Below are 19,452 nucleotides of genomic sequence, written 5' to 3'. Positions count from 1 at the left end.
CCATCCACCAGTACCCCTAAGACCTTTTCAGCAGGGCTGTACTCAATCCTTTCATTAACCAGCTTGCGTTAGCACTGGGGGGCTGCCACGACCCAGTTGCAGACCTTGCACTTAGCTCCTGGGCCCACTGCTCAAGCTTGACTAAGTCCCTCTCAATGGTATTCCATCCCTCAGGCATGTCCACTACACCACACAGCTTAGTGTCATCTGCAAACTTGCAGAGGGTGCACTCGATCTCACTGTCGATATCACTGATGAAGATATTAAACAGTCCCAGCACTGACCCCTGGTGGACATCACTCATCACCGATCTCCATCCAGACAAGGCAACGACCACCACACTCCGGGTTTGATCTTGCAGCCAGTTCCTCGTCCATCAAACCCAACAAATTCATATATTTCAAATTTGGAAAGAAGGACATTATGGGCTAGCATGGCAAAGGCCTTACTGTAGTCCAGATAGATGACAAGTTCACATTGCCATTATTATTTTCTGTTCCATGTGAAAAACACATTTTTATCCAATTACTTTCTCTATTAGAGAAAAGAAGCGGAAACAAATGCAATGTCTCCATGAGAACCCCATGTGTGCTTCCTCAGGCAGCAGGTTTCAAGGCTACAGCCAAGTGCATGCCTCACATTTTGTTTCCAGAAGCCTCTTTTACAGATTTTGACAAGAAAAGTCACTCAAATGCTCTATACACTTTCTTTTCTGATCTTAGATTTTCACTGCATTCAGCCTATACATCAAGCTATATTACATACACAGAATTCCCTTTTAGAAAAGCATTGTGTACTGGGAAAAAAAGCAGCATCCTAGCTGAAGCAAGAGTAGCAATAATTTTTTCCTCTCAACATTCAAAGAAACTGCAAATACTATCTCCAATATGATATAAAAGAGGCATTACTGCGTTCTTGCTTTGTTTAATTTAAGATCATCAAGAACTTCAAAAATCAATGCAAAGTAACTACAGATATGCACAGGAGCATCCCTCCTGCTTAGAAACCTCTAAATCAACTCAACTGAAGCTCCTATACAGCACAGTCCCAGCTATGGCCCATATAGTGGAGCACTGAAATGGTACTCCTGAAGCCATGCAAGTGTACAGTGAGGTTTGTCTCATTTCCCTAAAATGAAACTGCTTCATTCCCCTAAAAAGGTTACAGTCTGAAGAGTAAAATCCAAATAAGGGCAGAAAAACATCAATGCCTGAAACCTACGGGGAAGAATTTGGGGACTGTCAAAAGAAGAAATGGGAATTAAAAGCCCTTCCCTCATTTTGAGCTTAGGAGAGAGGAAATTGTAGCTCCCAGGGTACCCTTCTCCAGAATGCTCCAGCTGCCTCTATGGCCACTTTGACATGAAATGGAAGCTGTTTTCCACCTCTTTCTTTCATGGACTGAGGTATTTTGTATACAACAGAGAACAGTCTAATTCAGGTTTGCCAAAAAAAAAAAAAAAAACCCAAACCCAAACAACTGTTGAAAGAATAGTAAAGGTTAAGAGGTACATACATGTGTCAAGCACACATAAATCCTTATATTTTGCAGTGACAGAAAACGTACACCTGCATCCACATTGCTTTGCCACCAGTTCTTTAAAATGAAGTACTCCACACTCTGAACAATGTCCCTTTGTTAAATAGCAATTCAAGAGTTACTGGACCCTGTTTCATGCTTTCCCCATTAAAATGCAAATCTCTACCTTGATATAATGAGACTCAAAACGGAATTCTGCAGAAGTAATGGAAATGCACAAAGCTTCTATCACCCACTGATAACAACAACTTCTGCAATTATTCTAATTGCTTTCATGCTTATGATTTATATGCATGGATTTCCTTAAGGAGGAAATAATTTTCAAAATAAGCTCAACAAGAAAGAAATATACTAAAAGATGTGAGCTTAAATTGAGTTTTCTGATCTCAAACAACGAGTTTCATGATAACTTAAACAATAAAACAAGTAGCAAAAGGAGATGAAGAATAGAAAAATTCCAGCTGAAGAAGGCTCTACTAATTTAAGTGTCTGACAGTTTAATAAAAAATAGCAGACAAGAAGAAATAATGGTAAAGTTATAATCACAATAACTGTAATATAATAAACAATGTCTTTCAAAGTGAGATAATGCTGCAAGTGGAACTTTGTACCAACGTTTCTTGAGCAAAAGGCTGACTGCCTATAATGTTATCTCTCACTTCTTGTTCTGGTATGGGTGCAAATGAGAAAAGCCGCAGATTTTAAAACAGACAGCAAACCAGTCCTGTTAGAGAACAGATTTGGCACCCGAAGAACACAGGCAGAAACACTAACCTTGGGAAACTGTAAACATAGTAGGTTGTGAATCCACAGCTGTCACTCATTTTTCTCTTCTTTCTAGTTTGAAGAGTGATCACTTTTACAAAGCTAAAACAATTCAAGCAAATTCTGCTGATAGAGCACGTGGAATGTGGCATATCCGTGAGTCTGACCTCACTTTCCTTTTCCACCAAAGCAAGAAAGCTGATGGCCAATGCTGAAAAGTGTTTGATACCAACTCCACCTGCAACTCCTCTACAGCCTGACACGGTCCCCATGCACTATTCTGTTAGAAAGATAGTACTGCACACAATAGACACTATTGCTTATTGCTACTTAGTAACTCAGCTGGAAACCCAGGGCAAAAAAACTGCCTTAAAGCTTTTTATTCCATTGGGAAACTTAAATGAACATACTGGGTCAAATCTGTAGTCCATCCAACGCTGTCCCAACAATCAACATATGGCAACATAGCTTTTATTTTGTCTGTATCAAGAGATTTCCTGAGCCAAATACAGTTTCCCTCTACTTACTAACCTCTGCTTTTTTCCTTCCCAAGTCCTAACCCTGCCTCTCTTTGACCGTAGGGATTCACTTTAAACCTCTGATAGGTTTGCACCGGTCTTGGCCCAAGACTGATCAAGAAGCTTTATCTAACTTTACCTATACTTGCTGTTCTTATTGTGATTAAAAATTATTTAAGAGAAGTCTCGGTGTTTATCCCCTTTTCCAAGAAAAGTTATCACCATTCTAGCTGATACAAATATTCTGACCTGAAAGTTGCTGCTTTCATAAGTAAATTGCACCTAGCAACTATGAATCTCTAAAAAAATAATACAGCTGCCCTACAAACTCTCATCCCTTACCTTGAATCTGTATCTTAGTATATCCATGGCAGCTGTGAAATCAGGGTTTCAAACAAGAAAGGTCTCGGTACTTCTCCTGGCATTATGCAGAGGTTTCAAATGATCATTTCAATGTTCCTCCACAAATCTTCCATAACAGACTTACTTGGTCATATTACCAGAAAAAAAAACCTCATGGCTTAAACCTAAGTTCTTTCAGTCTGACTCTCAGCTATTTATCCATAGGATAAATCATAAAAGATTCCACTGTAGATCAAGAAGTTGTAATGCAATCAAATCAGGCCCTAACTACTCCCATCACTGAGCTGTTGTAACATAGTGGTTTCTGCTTCTCCACCTTTTAAAGTCCAGAAAACATTAAAACTCCCCAGGCCTGGTTTTCTCCACTAATTAAAAATAAATAAAGCAGGAATATCACTTCCAATGTCACTGTGTATAAGAATCGATGGCCTAATACTCTAAGCTCTATTCTTAAAGATAACTCAAGAATTAAGGTAAAACACGCAGTACAAGTTTTGTTCTTATCAACTGTCTATCTGTAAAAAGAATAAGATGGTTACAGATCAGCAATCATGATTTAACTGAGGAAGACTTTCAGTAACACTATTATCCAAAAAGCTTTTATATCCAAGTCCCATCAAAACAGCTTAGCATGTTCAGAGTTACAGATGCTTCTGCAAATCCACTGCATTCAGCCAGACATGAGTTTATGCATTTTACATGAGTTGTGTTACATTTCAGTAGTCTGTGCTGCAGTGCTGCAATGAACTCTGGACAGAGAACCTCTGCTGAACCAGGGCTCATCATTTTGCAGGAGCAAGCGTGTTTACAGCTACCAATAAACAAGGTAAGATAACCTCATTTAAATGGATACTATTTGTCTTGTTCCAAACATCACAGAACACAGAAACATCACTTTGACCAACAGCCTTTTGCATCAAATCAAGGTTTTGAACACAAGAAATTAAAACATGCCTGACAATCAAAAGGTTGTAAATGAGCTCAGCGAAAGTTGGCAATCAGGTTTTCGTTTTCTCACAGTGCTGTCTATGCTTCTGATATCAGTCTCATCAAATACCTGCCACATCAAGGCCTGCTGTGACCTCTAGACGATGCAAGTGAGCTCTACTATTAATGGACACTGTGGGCAATGCAGCTGTGTTTTGCCGCTAATGTGCTTTCAATTCAGCTTTCTCCGGAAGTACAGAAAATACAGAAAAGAGTATTAAGTATCATTCTAGTAGAATAGAGCACTACATTAATTTAGCATTTTGTTGCAAAATCACATCCAGTGAAAATAAATTTCCTATGTTTTGGCCCAGGAGAGCAGATCAACCAGCAAATGGATTTCATGGCTAGGAGATCCCTGAATTCAAACAAGCAGCACCCTGAGTTTTTGCCATTTTTCAATGAAGGCCAGCACTACGACAAATATACAATGAGCTTAGAAACCAATATAAGAAGGGAGGTAGGGCAAGCATTCATGAGGAGTGGGAAGACTGAAGGGTCTTTCAGAGCCAGACTCCATTTAAAGTAGACTTTCATTAAAGTCTTTGACATCTATCTCTGGTTTTGAAACAAGAAAAATCATTGTGTGCCTTTTCACTAATTGGACTGGAGTGTAGTGGAAGTATCTTTTAACTGCATAGCATGAAAGTGGCGATGATTCTGAACGTTAATTCCAAATTATTATGCATTGTGGCCTATTAACCTTTCCTGTCACATTATTTCCCAGGACATCAAATCCATCAAGTACATAAGAGCCAGCAGCAAACTATTCAAAAGCTTTTCCATTTATCTCACAATTTTTCTGATAGATTTAGCAGTCTAAGGGCAAAAATATCATTTCAGGCTGACAACATAGACAGACACTGTAACCACAACATCCAATAGATTTGGCCATCAGAATTAATATCTTGCCTGGAGATGTCAATATTTGACTCTAAATTTTTATTTCACTTGCCTGGGCCCCATGGGAAACTATATCAGATGCACTACTATTGCAAACTTATTCTGACATAATGCTAGCTTTTAAGCACAGTAATTTCACTACCTAGATTTGAAGATGCACTGTGCTTGAGCCACTTTGCAAAAAGGAAAAGGTCCAGTGAAAAAAACTTTTGTGAAAATAACTGGGCTAAATTCATTATTGCTATAAATAATGACAGCAATTGAGTGAAAAAGTAGTGTGAGCTGAGCCATTTTGGGCTGACTTAATGTTTAGGGAGCAGGGAAGAAAAGAGGACATAAACTGCATTTTTGTGCCCTCAGTGTTTGTGACCAAACTCCATGTTTGCATTATTCATGGTGCCCTTCTGTTACATTGGTTTTGATCAAGTCAGATCTAATTATCAACCGTAACATCTATATTAGTCACCACTAACCTGTCCCAATCTTTGCTTTCTCTTACTTTCAAGAGTAAATTTTGCTCACATTTAGATTTAGGGGGTGGTCTCTGCTCTTAAGGGTATTGCTTCTTACATCAATACCAAGCCTACAACAGAACTATCCACATATCACAGGAAACAGAGAAAGCTGGAATGAGGAGTGAACTTTCTGGTATGGTCAAACTTTAAGCAATGCTTTTTCAGCATTTTCACGTAACTACTTGTGAGAGTGCTGAGTGAGTGCATGAGCTCAGTGTGCTACTTTCCTCTCTGAGCTCAGTCCCAAGGCAATCTGCTCTACCTCCGTCACCTCCTCTCACAAAATTTGCACAAAGCAAGTATCTTTTAAAGGCAACAACAATCCCTTTACATCAAAACTAAGTCTTTCAGCTTAGTGAATTGCAAATGGATTTATAAACAAAAGTCCAGTTTGGTTTTACAGCTACTGCAAAACTCATAAGATTATGTTTATGTATTTACTGGGAATTAACAAAGCTAAGGAAACTACTGTGAACAATCAGAAAAAAAGACTTTGTTCTGAACAAGCTGAATGCTCCTAATAAGTATACATAATATGGAAATGGTTGCAATACATTATGTACTACTATTTAACTATTTAGCAGTAAGAATCTTGAAATGCATACTCGCTGGTACTGCACTATGACGTGACTCGAAACAACATCTTAGACTAAACTGTTGGTGACCGATCTTCCCAACTATACGAGCTGTTGTATATATCAGTTGCTTGGATTACCTTCTCTACACTGGTATTTTAAATATGGTATTTTAAATAAGTATTATGCAATAACAATGTGACAAGCAAGTCTCTGCACACAGAAGTGGCTTTAGTAGCAGGACATTTTCCACACTTTTTCAGCTTTGCCTTTCTTACAAAACCACGCTAACAAGGCTCATAATGCATGCTACATTAGTTTTTCTCTGTCACTACTGGTTACGTGCACTGCAACACTCTTCCAAGCAGCTAGGCACAAAGAAGCACATCAAAACAGTGACTCCTTCTGCAGACTTGGCCTTTAGGATTTATTCTGATGTGGAAAACTACCTGTCTGCACACTGTGTCAGAAATTAATTCACAATGCTGACACTTCAGATATATTAAAAAAGAAGCTGCAGTTCTAACATTACCACCTTCTGACTGGTCTTTATTGTTTCTCCAGTTTGTAGCTTCATTACACAAGTCCTCAAGATGGTCTATCATTTTAAATTTGCTCTTGTGATTTCAGCATGTCAACTCAAGTTTTTTTTTTCCTAAAAATCGTACAGTGGAATAGATTGCAAAATAAATATCAAACTTCTAAGTGCTAATTCTGTTGTGAAGTCCGGCTTTCCTAAGATTATGTAACACCAGAGAAGCAGAGAACTGCTTCTTAAATATAACACCTTAAGAATTTGTCCTTCTACATAACAACCACAAGAAACACTTTGGAGAAAATCCATCTATAGAGAGTATTTATCTCGTGATCACCAAGCTTGCTATTTTGTATAATACTAATTCTTTGGAACACGTCATTAAAAACACTTGTTTGAACTTCCTAGGATGAAGTCAAATACCCAAATCTCTTTTTCATCTTCTCATCTCAAATGCAGGTCAAGGGCCTACAGCAATGCAATTAAACTAACAGTAGCAGAGATATTAATATTTCACGCTAAGAGGAGCAAAAGGAAAATCATGTAAATGACATAGAACCCTTAGAGTTGGAAGGGACCTCTGAAGGCCATCTAGTCCAAGACATACATGTTCTTCTCGCACTGGGTTGTTTTCCATACAGCCTTGAACTAAACTGTACAGAATTCAAATCTTAGACGACCTATCACCCATCAATAACATAAAAAGTCTAAAATCTAAAGAATGTAATTTTAGCAATGGACAAACATTTCAAAGTTACCTTTCCTTGCTCTACTAGAAAGGTGTAGGAGAGACAGATTATGTTTATCAAATATTGTCACCTGCCTCTACAGCATAAACATACCTTTCAAAGGACTACACACAAAACCAAAATAAAAAAAACATGATATGGTGTTCAAAACAAAAATCTAGGAGAAAGCATCCTCGTTATCCTAACAGATCCCTTACTTCAAGCTACATCATATATGCCAAAGGAATTATGTATAAACAGTAGGAAACCCAAGCCAAAAAGACGTGTGGTCTTTAGGATGTTCTTGAATAAACCCTTGATACGGATTGCAAGAAAAGACAGTATGTATTCCGTAAACAATGAAATTTTAAATTTAGGGTTAACTCCTTTAGCTATGATTAAAAGTGCTTCAGTTTGTGTTAGAACATAGCTGACAGAAGAAATTGAAAAAGAATACTACAAGTAAGCAGATGATGAATAATGAACTCATAATAAGCATATTCATGCATTTTTTTTCCTTTACAATATTTACCATGTTCTGACCCATCACACAGATAATTATCATCCTAGACAAACAAATAAGATGTATGGGAGCATAGGTCCAAGTTCAAAAGCCAAGTCTATACTCTTCTGCATAATAAATACATAATAAATAATAACATTGTTACAAATGTATTTTTATTATCAGAACTTTCTCTTCACTATTTTCAGTATTTCTTTTCCCATGTTATTTTTGAGACAACAGTACTGGCTTTTTACTGAAACCCATTGAGATTACTAGAGAATTTTGTTTACACAGATAGTCAACTTCATATTTTTACTGTTAGCAGTTTGCCAGCTTATCTGATGTAAGCAATAAAGACAGAACAGAACAACAAAAATATTAAATCAATGTAATCAAACTCATCCCTGCGCGTAGGACTATGACATACTGAGTTTTTTGGTCACTGAACAATAGCAAGTTTCTAGTGGTCAACTTATTTTCAGTGCTAGCATATAAAAATCAACAGCCAGAAGCCTTTCAAATATACAGAAGAAAAAATTAAAGACAAGCCTGACATTTAAATCCCAATGGTATCTAAGTAAAATGTATCATCCTGAAATCTGACTCACATCCTTCTCATTTGAAGAATGTTACTTACAGTATGTTAAATCAAACAAGTATAACTAATACAAAGTTTGCCAGACAGTGAAATGCTGGAATCATCAGATCATTCTGTCAAGCAGCAGTAGTTTGGAGTGATTCTGGAAAAGATAATTCTAGAAAGCTGCATGCATTCTCATAGGCAAAAGCAGCAGCTTTTAAACAAGCTTGAGACTAAAGTTTTGTTCCTTTTTCCCATTTGTCAGCTAATGATTTAAATTTTTCTAAGTCCGCTGTTTCTTTGACAGACCGGAGTTCAATGTTCTCTTTTCTTAACCCAGTAGATGGTGTCAAAGTGAGTCTTCATTAGATTGCTTTGCAACACCAAGCAAACTCTGAACATGTCTTACCACATCATTGTCAACTAGAACTGGTTAATCTAATCACCTCCATCTGGAGATGAATGAGAAGAGACAAGCACAGAAGAGCCTTTCAGGTGCAGCTGCATCAGTCAGCACCCATGGGGCTCTTCAGTGAGGAACCCTTCTAAGGAAGTTTTATATTGAATCCTTACTAGAATAATTCATGGGGAACATCTGCCTGTGCGATATCATACTCTGGACTGAAGTCATATAATTATGGTCTTTAAAGTAGTGCAGTATTCTGAGCACAACAGTCAGCCCAAATGTAGACATCCTTGATTTCTCCTTTTACATAACTGCCTAATTAATGACAACGATCTGTTTGGACACATCAGAGTCTCCCTCTTCTTACCCCACCATCAACTATATGAAATTTGCACTTTGTTTTTGTTTAGTAAATATGAACCCCATGTTGAGACAAAGTAATATGCACTTTTATTTACTACTGTTACTTTAGCATTTACTGTAAAACTATTCATAAGCAGAAGAGTGCATGAAATTGCAGACCACCTTTATGAAAATGACGTCTCCAAACCAGTACAGATATTTCCAGTGAAGAAAATCAGAATGGGAGGAAAGATCATTTTGGTCATGTATAAGGAACCAAACAGCAAGAACCTCAATAAATCTAACACAAAAGAAAACTAAACTGTTAGCCTTCACTGTGGACGAGAATTTCAGCATCATACATGCTGTCAGATCCACGAGTCCACATGGTGTTATTTCTTCAGATAAGCACTGCTTCTCAACTTTCCCAACATTTCTGTAATATGTCTGCAATTTTTCTTTGAGTCACATTACAAGGTAGTTAATATTCTAGGAAATACACTCTGTACATTCTGGGGGAAAAATAATTATAGCATCCCGGTGTAGCTTTGCTCGTAGCCTACTCAAGCATTCTGTCAGGAATCAGAATTAACTATCAGATTAAAGAGTTGTAGGCTGTGTTTCTTTGCATGTAAAAATTATCCAGTGGATTTCTCATAAAGATGGCAAACTGCCATCTCAAAGCCTATTTGTTTGTTTCTTCAGCTAGGAGAGAAAAGCAGTATAGATTTCCCACTCTACTTAGCCTATAAACTCTGCCTTAGAAGTTCATCATGCAAGAGAATGTGGTTTGGCCTTTTCATGAGACTTCAACAAAGGCATCAAGTAACTTCAGTGATGACAGTATTCTGCAAAAGCAAAGAAAAGGGCAAGAACTAAATTCAATCTGTAGCTGCTACTGTCCAGTCTGTGCTGATATGGGCTAGATTTGAATGGTAACTTGCGAGACATCACTGCTGACAGGAACCAACAAAGTTCCATGAAACAAAGTTGAATTTCTACATGTTTATTTAACATACAGTAAATTGCTGAAGAACTTCTTGTTTGTACAATAGTATCAGTTTTCCTTCCTGTTTAATTACGTAAGAAAATTAAATGCCTTGCAAAGCAGACATTCTCCTATAACAGGGTGAAAGGATGTCTAGAACACAGAGCAGCTTAACCCCTTGGGTAATGTGCAGCAATTTCTATTAAAAGTAAGGAGTTCAGAAAGTAGGAATAGTTCCCACATTTGGTGGACTACATCCTCCTTGTGATGTACGTGCTATTCTAGTAATCAGTTGTCCACCCCCATCTCTGCTGCTGTCAACACTGATGACAAGTGCCCAGCAGTGTGCTGTATAGCTAGCTAGTACAGAGATTTGAGCTGCTGCCGTCCATCATTTGTTCCTTTCCTCCTACAAACTCCAAAGTGAAGGAGAAAGTGAAACCTCCTGCCAGCATCCATTTTCAGATTTCAGAAGAAACAAATCCTAAAGTGTCCAAAACTGCTATGATGCTTCTTTGTCCCATCCTCATTCTTTTTAGAGGAAATCCCTTCCATCACAGCTGGGAATTATTCAGCTATGGGACTCACTGAGGAGAAGGGGAATAAATATAATCTCATAAAACCTTCACCTTCTTTTCTACCCACAGGCTCTATGGGAAACAATGGCTTAGAGCAAATATGTTTTTAAACTCAATTGAATTCAGAGAATGTACATTGCCTTAAACCCTGGGGGCCATATCAGTTCCAGAACTAAAAGGTCAGTGCAGCAGCACTAATGCAAGATATATAAACAATGTGGGCTACTTATATAATGAGGTATATCTCCTCTGACCTTCAAATGTAAACTCAGGCTGCATGGCCATATCAACAAAACCCTCTACAACTTAAACTGTGAAATTAATTAATGCCTTAATGGGGTATTGTATTGGACTTCTTTCTATCCATTGGGGAAAAAAAAAAAGCCACCTCAAATTGCACTGCATAGGTTCTCCTATAGTTAAATTAATGTTTTCTGGAGAGTACTGGCACCTGCAAGGCAGAATATCACCTACACTCTCCTGAAGACATAATGTCACAAACCAAGGCTGAAGAGCCCCCAAGATATTTGCACACCTCTGCCATAGTGTTCACGCATGCTCAAGAGAGCAGATCTATAGTGCAATGGATGCATGGGACTGAACCTAAATAGCACCCAGTTCCACAAACTGAAGGATATCTAATCCTTATTTCATATATTATCTAGAGAGCTTTTACTCCTGGATCTAATGCCAATAAGCAAACTTTTTTTTTTTTTTTTGCTTTGGCATTCTTGTTGCAGAAAGATTATGTAAACTGATGTGCAACTTGGCTCTCTTCAACTGTACACAATGCTAAGAACAGAAGTACTGTAACAAAAACAGAGCATGATGCACGTCTACTTTCTCAACTATGTACACAGAATATTTATGATAAATCCAGAGGTTCATGTATATGAACAGGAACCAATTTCATCAGATGAGACTTGAAGAGGATGAGATTCTATCTGCATTTCAAAACTGTATTATGTATGCATTAGAATTCTGATTTTTTTTTCATACTGCAACTTGTGCACAGCTTAGAGGAAAATATCTTATTACTCAGATAAATTCTGACACAGGGCGGGAACTTCCTCACCTCCAAATGAAAAATATCTCCAGCTAAGGTTGAAAGTTTCTATGCAATTCTCTTATTTCTAAAAATAAGAGAAATATAACAAGGGCACTGCTCTACTAGAACAATAAATATAGTGCAGAAAATGGTAACCTTTAAACTTGTCTGATAGAAATGAAAACTGAATTATCAGCACTAGTCCCACAAATTGAGATCAAACTAATCAATTATCTAGAAAGAGACACTCATTTTTACTAATTTTTAAAAAGAAAAACAAACAAAAAAAGGCCTTAATATTAAATTTCTGTGAAATCAGCATTAAGAATACAAACAAATTTTAATATACATTTCCCCCAATTTTTCTATTATTTTAAAAATACACAAGTAGAAGGAAGTGATAAAAACAACTGATAACAGATGTCTCCTGCCACATGTCAAGTCAAATTAAATCTATGCTCTAAAATATACTTCAGCCATGAATACCGATGGCTAAATAGTGACCTGCTGTCATACACATCTCTAGAACAATCATGTTTGAGACATTCTGACAAAACTGCTTCCCACATACATATGTCATCTGAACGTATTTACATCAGTTCAGACTACACTGCTAGAACTAAGATCAATAATGCTACAAAAACTGGAAACATCTGTTTAGAAAACAAAGTCCTGCAAACTCAGGCTCTGCCCTTCAGCAGTGTTTTGACAGTCAGCATCAAATATTTTTAGCTGAAGTCTTCAAAATCACAGCTAATACAGCATTTTAGGCATGTACAAAAATGCATAGAACTGTAAATAAGAAACTATGTTCAAGTCATTAAGAATATTTCAAAACTGCCAAATAGCATTAAAATTTGAATATTTTCAAGTTCCCTGCTGGCTTGACTATTCCTCACAAGTTTACATGTATCTGCGCTTCTGTTTTTTTGTAGCTCTACAACATTTTGTGCAAACCTTAAGACAAATATGCAAACATTAAAATAAACAACCATGCAAGGCCGGAGAGATGTGTTTCTCAACTACTGAAGGTAATTACTAAAGTCTCCAGAGAAAGGCTATTCTGTTAAGAATGCACATTAGATAGTAAGAAGAGCGCTCTGCACAGAACATACTCCTGAACTCATATTTACATTGGTTGTAATGTCACATCTAAATGAGGGTCTCTCATGAAGGTCTCCTATGAAATGCTGACAATCCCGTAACTGTGAATGTAACATATCCTTGAATCACATTCCTGATATTTCTGACCTGTACTTTTTTTCCCCCTAGAATACTCACAGAAAAGAAAAATAAAAAAAAGGAGAAAACACAAAACAAAGAACCACAGCAAAAACCTTTTATGAACAGTGATTTCAGTTTTGTACATTTCTAAAAATATGGCTGAATCTGGTTGTTGTGCCTAATGTTCTGGCTCTCCCAAAAAGCATCTAACTACAAGCTCTCTGCTAATAAGCAGGCCTTCCTGGAAAAGCAAACAATAATTCTTTACTGAGAAATCTACAATCTCTGTGCATATCTCCTGCACACAATGGGCTAAAGATAGACCACCTACTAGAGTAAGGCAAATGAAATTAGAAGAAATACCCAAAGGATTAATTTGATGGGGAATGAATCAGGAGGATAATACATTATCTTCATCACTGATGTTAGAGCATATTACCAATGAGTGGGAATAATACGGTGCTATGCTCATTACAATTATTGTGGGTTAAGAACTAAAACTCAGTAATTCTTACAATTAGGCAAAAAATAATCATTTACATTTAAAAAAAATCACATTTGTCAAGGCTACATTTCCTTTCAGTCTCTTCAATTCCAAACCATTAAGTGCTTTGGATTTTTCCCCAAACAGTTGAAGTAGGGACAACAACCAACGTGCATGCTTTGTATCATGTGACTGCGGAACCTCCTGTGTGATTCAGTTCCAGTTCTAAAAGTGCCTCAATACACTCGCAGGCAGAGGGTGACTCGTCCCTGTTGGTTGAATGGGTAACCCAGAACACAGCGTGGAATTCTAAATATCAAATCTAGATTAGTAAATTGAGACCAGCATCGGTCTCAAGATAGGATTAAAAACACACATACTGACAAGCACAAATGGGGCCAGAAAGTGCCTTCTGCACAAACTCCAGCAACTCTGACACCAGCTAGCTCCACGCTATCATTCCAAGACGCCCAGCAAACACATCTGTGTTTTTCCAAACTGTTGTTTGGAAAATCACAATTTGAGTTCTGCAATTTATCAGCATCAAAACAAGGTGGCAAAAATCCCACTGGCCTGCTTGCAGACCCCCTTAAATTTGTGATGGTTACAGGGCAGGACGCTTGCTGTGATCCCACCAGCAGGAGGTTCTCAGTGCACACTGTAGCATAATGGGAACTGGGTAGGGCACCTCTGCATAGACCAACTGGAAACCATTCCTCTGCTCAGTGTCAGAAGGGAAAGGGACAGAGAGACTTTTCCTTCTATTCCTTCGTTCATTGGAGATGCAGCAAATCCACAGTACTAGAAATTCAAGACAGACACTCCTTAAAATCAAATGGCCTTATCTGATAGTTTCACCAAAAAGAGAAGATTCCTCCATCTCTCACAAATCTTGAGCTCCTACAGCAGGAGTCCCTGCCAAACTTAATTTGTCTGTTTTGTATGAAATGTATAAATGATACAGTATCACTTAGTGTAACAGCTGTAGATGAATCATTAGTTACAGTAAACACCATTTAGAAAGTCCCAATCAAAACATCTTGGTCAAGTTTTGGGAACTGCAAGCACGCAAATGTCTAGAATATACTAAATTTAACAATCTGTTCCTTTTTAGATCCTTCAAAATTAACCAGAAAAAGAAGAAAGGAAAGAGAAGATGGATAAATAAAGTGACAGGGAAAGCAGTTCCTTTCCTTTGCCTTGCATTTCCCTATTTACAGCACTCTTTTGTACCATGGAGACTGGATAGAGAGCAGATTCATAACCTCTCCTGAAGCTCCTCATGCAGTCTGGCTTCCCAAAATCCCTTGCCATCTCAGTGCATAGATGGCACAGCACACTGTTTACTTCCTCCAGCTTTTTGAATAACAAGCTACAGTTCCTTATGAAAATGAGAGGTGAGATAATACACACAAAACAATTTTTTTACATGACTCAAAGGCCAAAATAGCCACAAGTCTTTCACTACCTTCTTTGCTGACTACATTTTATTGTCCATGGCAGCACAATAACTAAGGAGCCATGTCAGGTTGATTCCATGGGATGACAAATAGAGCTCCCAGGACTAAGACTGTTCAGAAGAGTTTCCTTCTCATATTTTGATGTACTTTTTTTTGTGCGTGTGTGTTTGCCTCTTTAAATAGATTGCTGCTGTTTCTCATCATCTAAATCTAGTTATTCATTATTAATGGAGAACAACTTGGCAATTACAGAATATATAATAAATCATTTAAATACAAATAAATGGGTAATATACCCCAGTTGTCACTGGATTTAAATATGGCTGTCAACTTTCTTACTGAGCCCTTAACTACAGACTTCCTCTACAAAGTGTTTTTGAAATATTACTGTTACACACAGCTGTATCTATCTCCTTCTATTGGTCCTTAACCCACTTAAATGTGTTGTGTTATGGAAAAGCACAAAAAGAAATCGCCCAGGCCAAATACACTAAGCAAACACAAAAGTCTATCTGGACTTTTTCTAAATTCCAAAGTGAATTTTACTTCAATCAAAATAGATTTTACTCCCTCAGTCCTTCCCACTCAAAGTTTGCAACCTTTCTTCTCTCTGAGCTCATCTGCACATGTATTTTTCAAAACACATTTGATCTGCAAACACGTTTACACAAACATTTTACCTCTATTCATCTCTAGTTGTTCACTTCTATTGACTTACAACAGGACTAAGATCAGGAAGCACTTACAAATACTCCTTGTCAAATAATCTCTTCCTGTCTGACAACTTTAATACAGCAGATTTATCTAAAGCACTTAAAGAATTTGTTTTCTCCTTTGTCATGTAAACACTTAAGCTTTTTATAGGAAATACACACACAAGAATATCTTGCACTTTCACCTGCAGTGGAGGTGGATCACTTGATTGAGGATACTGTGTTTACTCACTAATTCAGGTTGTGAAGACAGAGGAACGAAATGGCAAAGTCTGTGTGTATAACAGTTAATTATCATTCAGAAAAAAATCAGTTTCACTCAGAAGACTGGTATGATAAAAGAAATGCAACAAGGAATAAAAGTCTTTGGAAATAAGGTGAGGGTTTTTTTGGTGTGAATACACGGGAAAACAAGCTACAGTTTAAATCCTGGATTTGGCACTCGTGTCTCTCTGTGTATGTCATATTTGTGTCCTTCATTTTTTATTTTTATTTTTTAAATGAAATTGGTTTATCTTGTCATCTTGGCATGAGTCAAACAGAGAAATTACTTTTCTCCTCAGAAATAACACCTTAACCTACAATACTCTCTAATTACATTACAGCCTGGATCAAGATTCCCATGTTCAAAATCCCTGTGTTTCTGATTTGGAATTCAAAAACTCAACTGTTTTATAATCCTCCAAGTGTGGAAAAGAGACAAAAACATCACTGTTCTTTACCCGCTGTCACTGAAAATGCCACTCAAAGCTATACCCAAACCTTTGCTCCAACTGTTTCCTCTTTTATTCTTTTTGAATGCTGATAAGCAGCACAAACAGTATCAAAAAAGGTAACTTCTCATTTCAAAGAAGTACACTTGCTAGTTTTATTCTGGACCTAGAAACTAGAGATAGTCTACATGGGTTTCATCTTCTACGTTTCCTCTTAATCCCAGATGGGACGAAAAAAGGAATTACAAAGGGAAAGAGAAGTCAGAGACCCAAATCTTAAAATAAAAAGGTATCTTCTGTTTTTAGGTACAAAATATTTCTCTATGAGGAATAAAAATAGAAGGTTACATGACTCCTGTATCCTTGACAGAGGTTACTATCACTGGTCAGTAACCTACTAGCTAAGGTAAAAACACAAGGGTGGGAGAACATTACATAGACCTCAACATATCCACCTCACAAATAATTAATGCACATGCATATTATACAAGTTGAATAATTCAGGTAGCACTAAACAAAATGTCCGTGTACATAAAAAAACAAAATCCACACATACAATGGAATTTCCTGAACTCTCTCTTTTCTAACCCTAGGAAACACCTTCCTCTTACTACTGTGTGAAAAATTGTGTTCTTCTTAATGAGTGTTGTACTTCTCCAATCAATGCAAAAACAAACAATTTTGACCAAGGTAAGAGATAAAACAACAGTGAAAGCACAAGAACTGTGACATGTCTATAGAGGACATACAACCAGAGAAAAAAGTCATAACCAAAAGTGCAATCATTGTGAACAAGTTCATAAACTGAAGAGATAAAAGATTAAAAGAACGTTTTACAATGTAAAAACCAATCACTTGTAGCAAAAATATGATTCGCTTATACTAAATACAAGAATTCTGCATTGCTTTTTCATGAAATAGCTTCTAATTGCACTTGCAAATTTAGATTTTAACAGTTGAGAATATACTGTATAAATCACACCTGCTAATTGGTTTGAAAACATATCATTTTAGATGAGTCATCATTAACTTATTCTGTAAGAGAAGGAACTAAGTGGATCATCAGCCTTAGTACCACTGAAGGCTTTATAACTAATGGAAGACACAGGTATAAAATGTCACATATTGTCTGCCTTGCTTGGAGGTTTGTGAGTTTCCCTAGAGTAATACCCAGACCCTTCCAAACAGTCTCCTAAATTAAAATAATGACTACAGGTCAATTTATTTCTGATAGTTGCAAGTTCTCTGGCTTTCAGAATTGCACATTGAGAACTGATGTCTTTTTGTACATCAGCTCAGAAACTCTGGTTTCGTGCTGCCACACAAAGACCTTATCTGTAAAGATGAAAAATGAACAGATTATGAAAGTCAAATTCAACAGCTGTTATAAAGCTACATGTGTGGAAAGGTATTACCTGCACTCAGCAACAGCACTGTTCCAAAGTTTAAAGTACCTCTAACAACAAGCATCTACAGAAAACCATCCAAGTCAGAGACAGCAGATGTTCAAAGTACTGCCCCTATAGAAACTGGAGTGCAAGTCAGATCTGATCAAGCTGCAACATCTGAGTAAGCACTAGCCAGATACCTTCGCTTACATAAGAAATCAAGAAAAAAGCTCTTTTTAAGGAAAAAATATGCCATGTCAAATCTAATGAAGTTTTCTCTAATTGATAATATAACTTAGACTCAGTGCTTTTGCTAATTACTTGTTTTTTCTAACCTTAGCACACTTTTCATCTCCCTATATTCTTTGAGGCACTGACACATTCAAATACACATGGAGAGCTGAATCAAATTCCCCAAGATACAAACAGAAAAACACCCAACCAACCCACAGAAATCAGAATTATCTTTCATAAATTTGCATTCTCCTAGGGAGTTGATTTTTTTTACCTGCTGGATTCCTTGGGACAGAAGCACCTGCTCAGTTCAGAGGTCATAAACTTGTGTCAATAGCTACTTGCCACACTGTCATTTGTCAAATCTATAAGGAATTGGGAACGTACCCAGAAATTCATCTCTACTTCATTAGCAACTTTATCCTAAAGCATTAGAAATGTCAGCATGAGGAAAACAAAACAAAACAAAAAAAATCAACAACAAAATGGCAGAATTACCAACCCATTTTACAAATATGACACGTCATTTCTCTGAAGAAGGACTAGTAGATATCTTAGAAATTACTAAGTTTCTAAGATGGTATCTAAAATCTAAAAGTATTACATTTCTGCACTGATTTCTACTCTTTCTGTCGATTTCTGCTTAGCTCTGATAGCCAACCTAAACCTCTCCTGGCACAACTTGAGGCAATTTCCCCTCATCCTGTCACCTGTTACTGGTGAGAAGAGATCAACCCCACTCTTGCTGCAATCACCTTTCAGGTATTTGAAAAGAGAAATAAGGTCTCCCCTCAGCCTCCTCTTCCTACAACCAAACAGCCCTAGTTCCTTCAGTAGCTCCTCATAGGGCTTATTCTCCAAGCCCTTCACAGGCTTTGTTGCCCTTCTTTGGACCTGCTCCAGCACCTCAATGTCCTCTCTGTATTGAAGCGCCCAAAACTGAACACAGTACTCGAGGTGAGGCCTCACCAGTGCCAAGTACATGGGCAGGATTACTTCCCTAGTCCTGCTCACCACCGCATTCCTGATACAAGCCAGGATGCCATTGGCCTTTTTGGCCACCTGGGCACACTGCTGGCTCATATTCAGCCGACTGTCCATCAGTACACCGAGGTCCCTTTCCGTCAGGCAGCTTTCCAGCCACTTCTCCCCAAGAACTCCAGGATACAGTTGGCTTTCTGTTAGCACTCTTGCCTTAATATTGTCTTGCTCGCATTTTGTTCTTCTAATCACTCCAGAACTTTTTGTATGAAAAGGTTAGAAAAAAAAAGCATTGAAGGATTTTTCCAATTCTTTGTTTTCCTATCTGAAGGCCTAATGACATTCATGGAATCTACAAGGCTTCAAGGGCTCCATACCTC

At 37.5% G+C, this 19,452-nt stretch overlaps 1 protein-coding gene and 1 long non-coding RNA gene across 4 annotated transcripts in view; one reads left to right on the top strand and one right to left on the bottom strand.

Annotated features, from left to right (window-relative positions):
• The window catches only part of BANK1 (B-cell scaffold protein with ankyrin repeats 1), a 131,354-nt gene that overhangs the window by 46,511 nt on the left and 65,391 nt on the right, over positions 1-19,452 (bottom strand). The window lies entirely within an intron of this gene.
• LOC121110727 lies at positions 3,817-16,372 on the top strand. Its single transcript, XR_005859699.1, has 3 exons — positions 3,817-4,011; positions 12,811-12,906; positions 14,698-16,372. It is a non-coding gene; the product is annotated as an uncharacterized LOC121110727 (long non-coding RNA).

This window comes from Gallus gallus, chromosome 4, assembly GCF_016699485.2.
Source record: "Gallus gallus isolate bGalGal1 chromosome 4, bGalGal1.mat.broiler.GRCg7b, whole genome shotgun sequence".
Lineage (NCBI taxonomy): Eukaryota > Metazoa > Chordata > Aves > Galliformes > Phasianidae > Gallus > Gallus gallus.
This window is presented reverse-complemented; position numbering and strand designations above follow the sequence as displayed.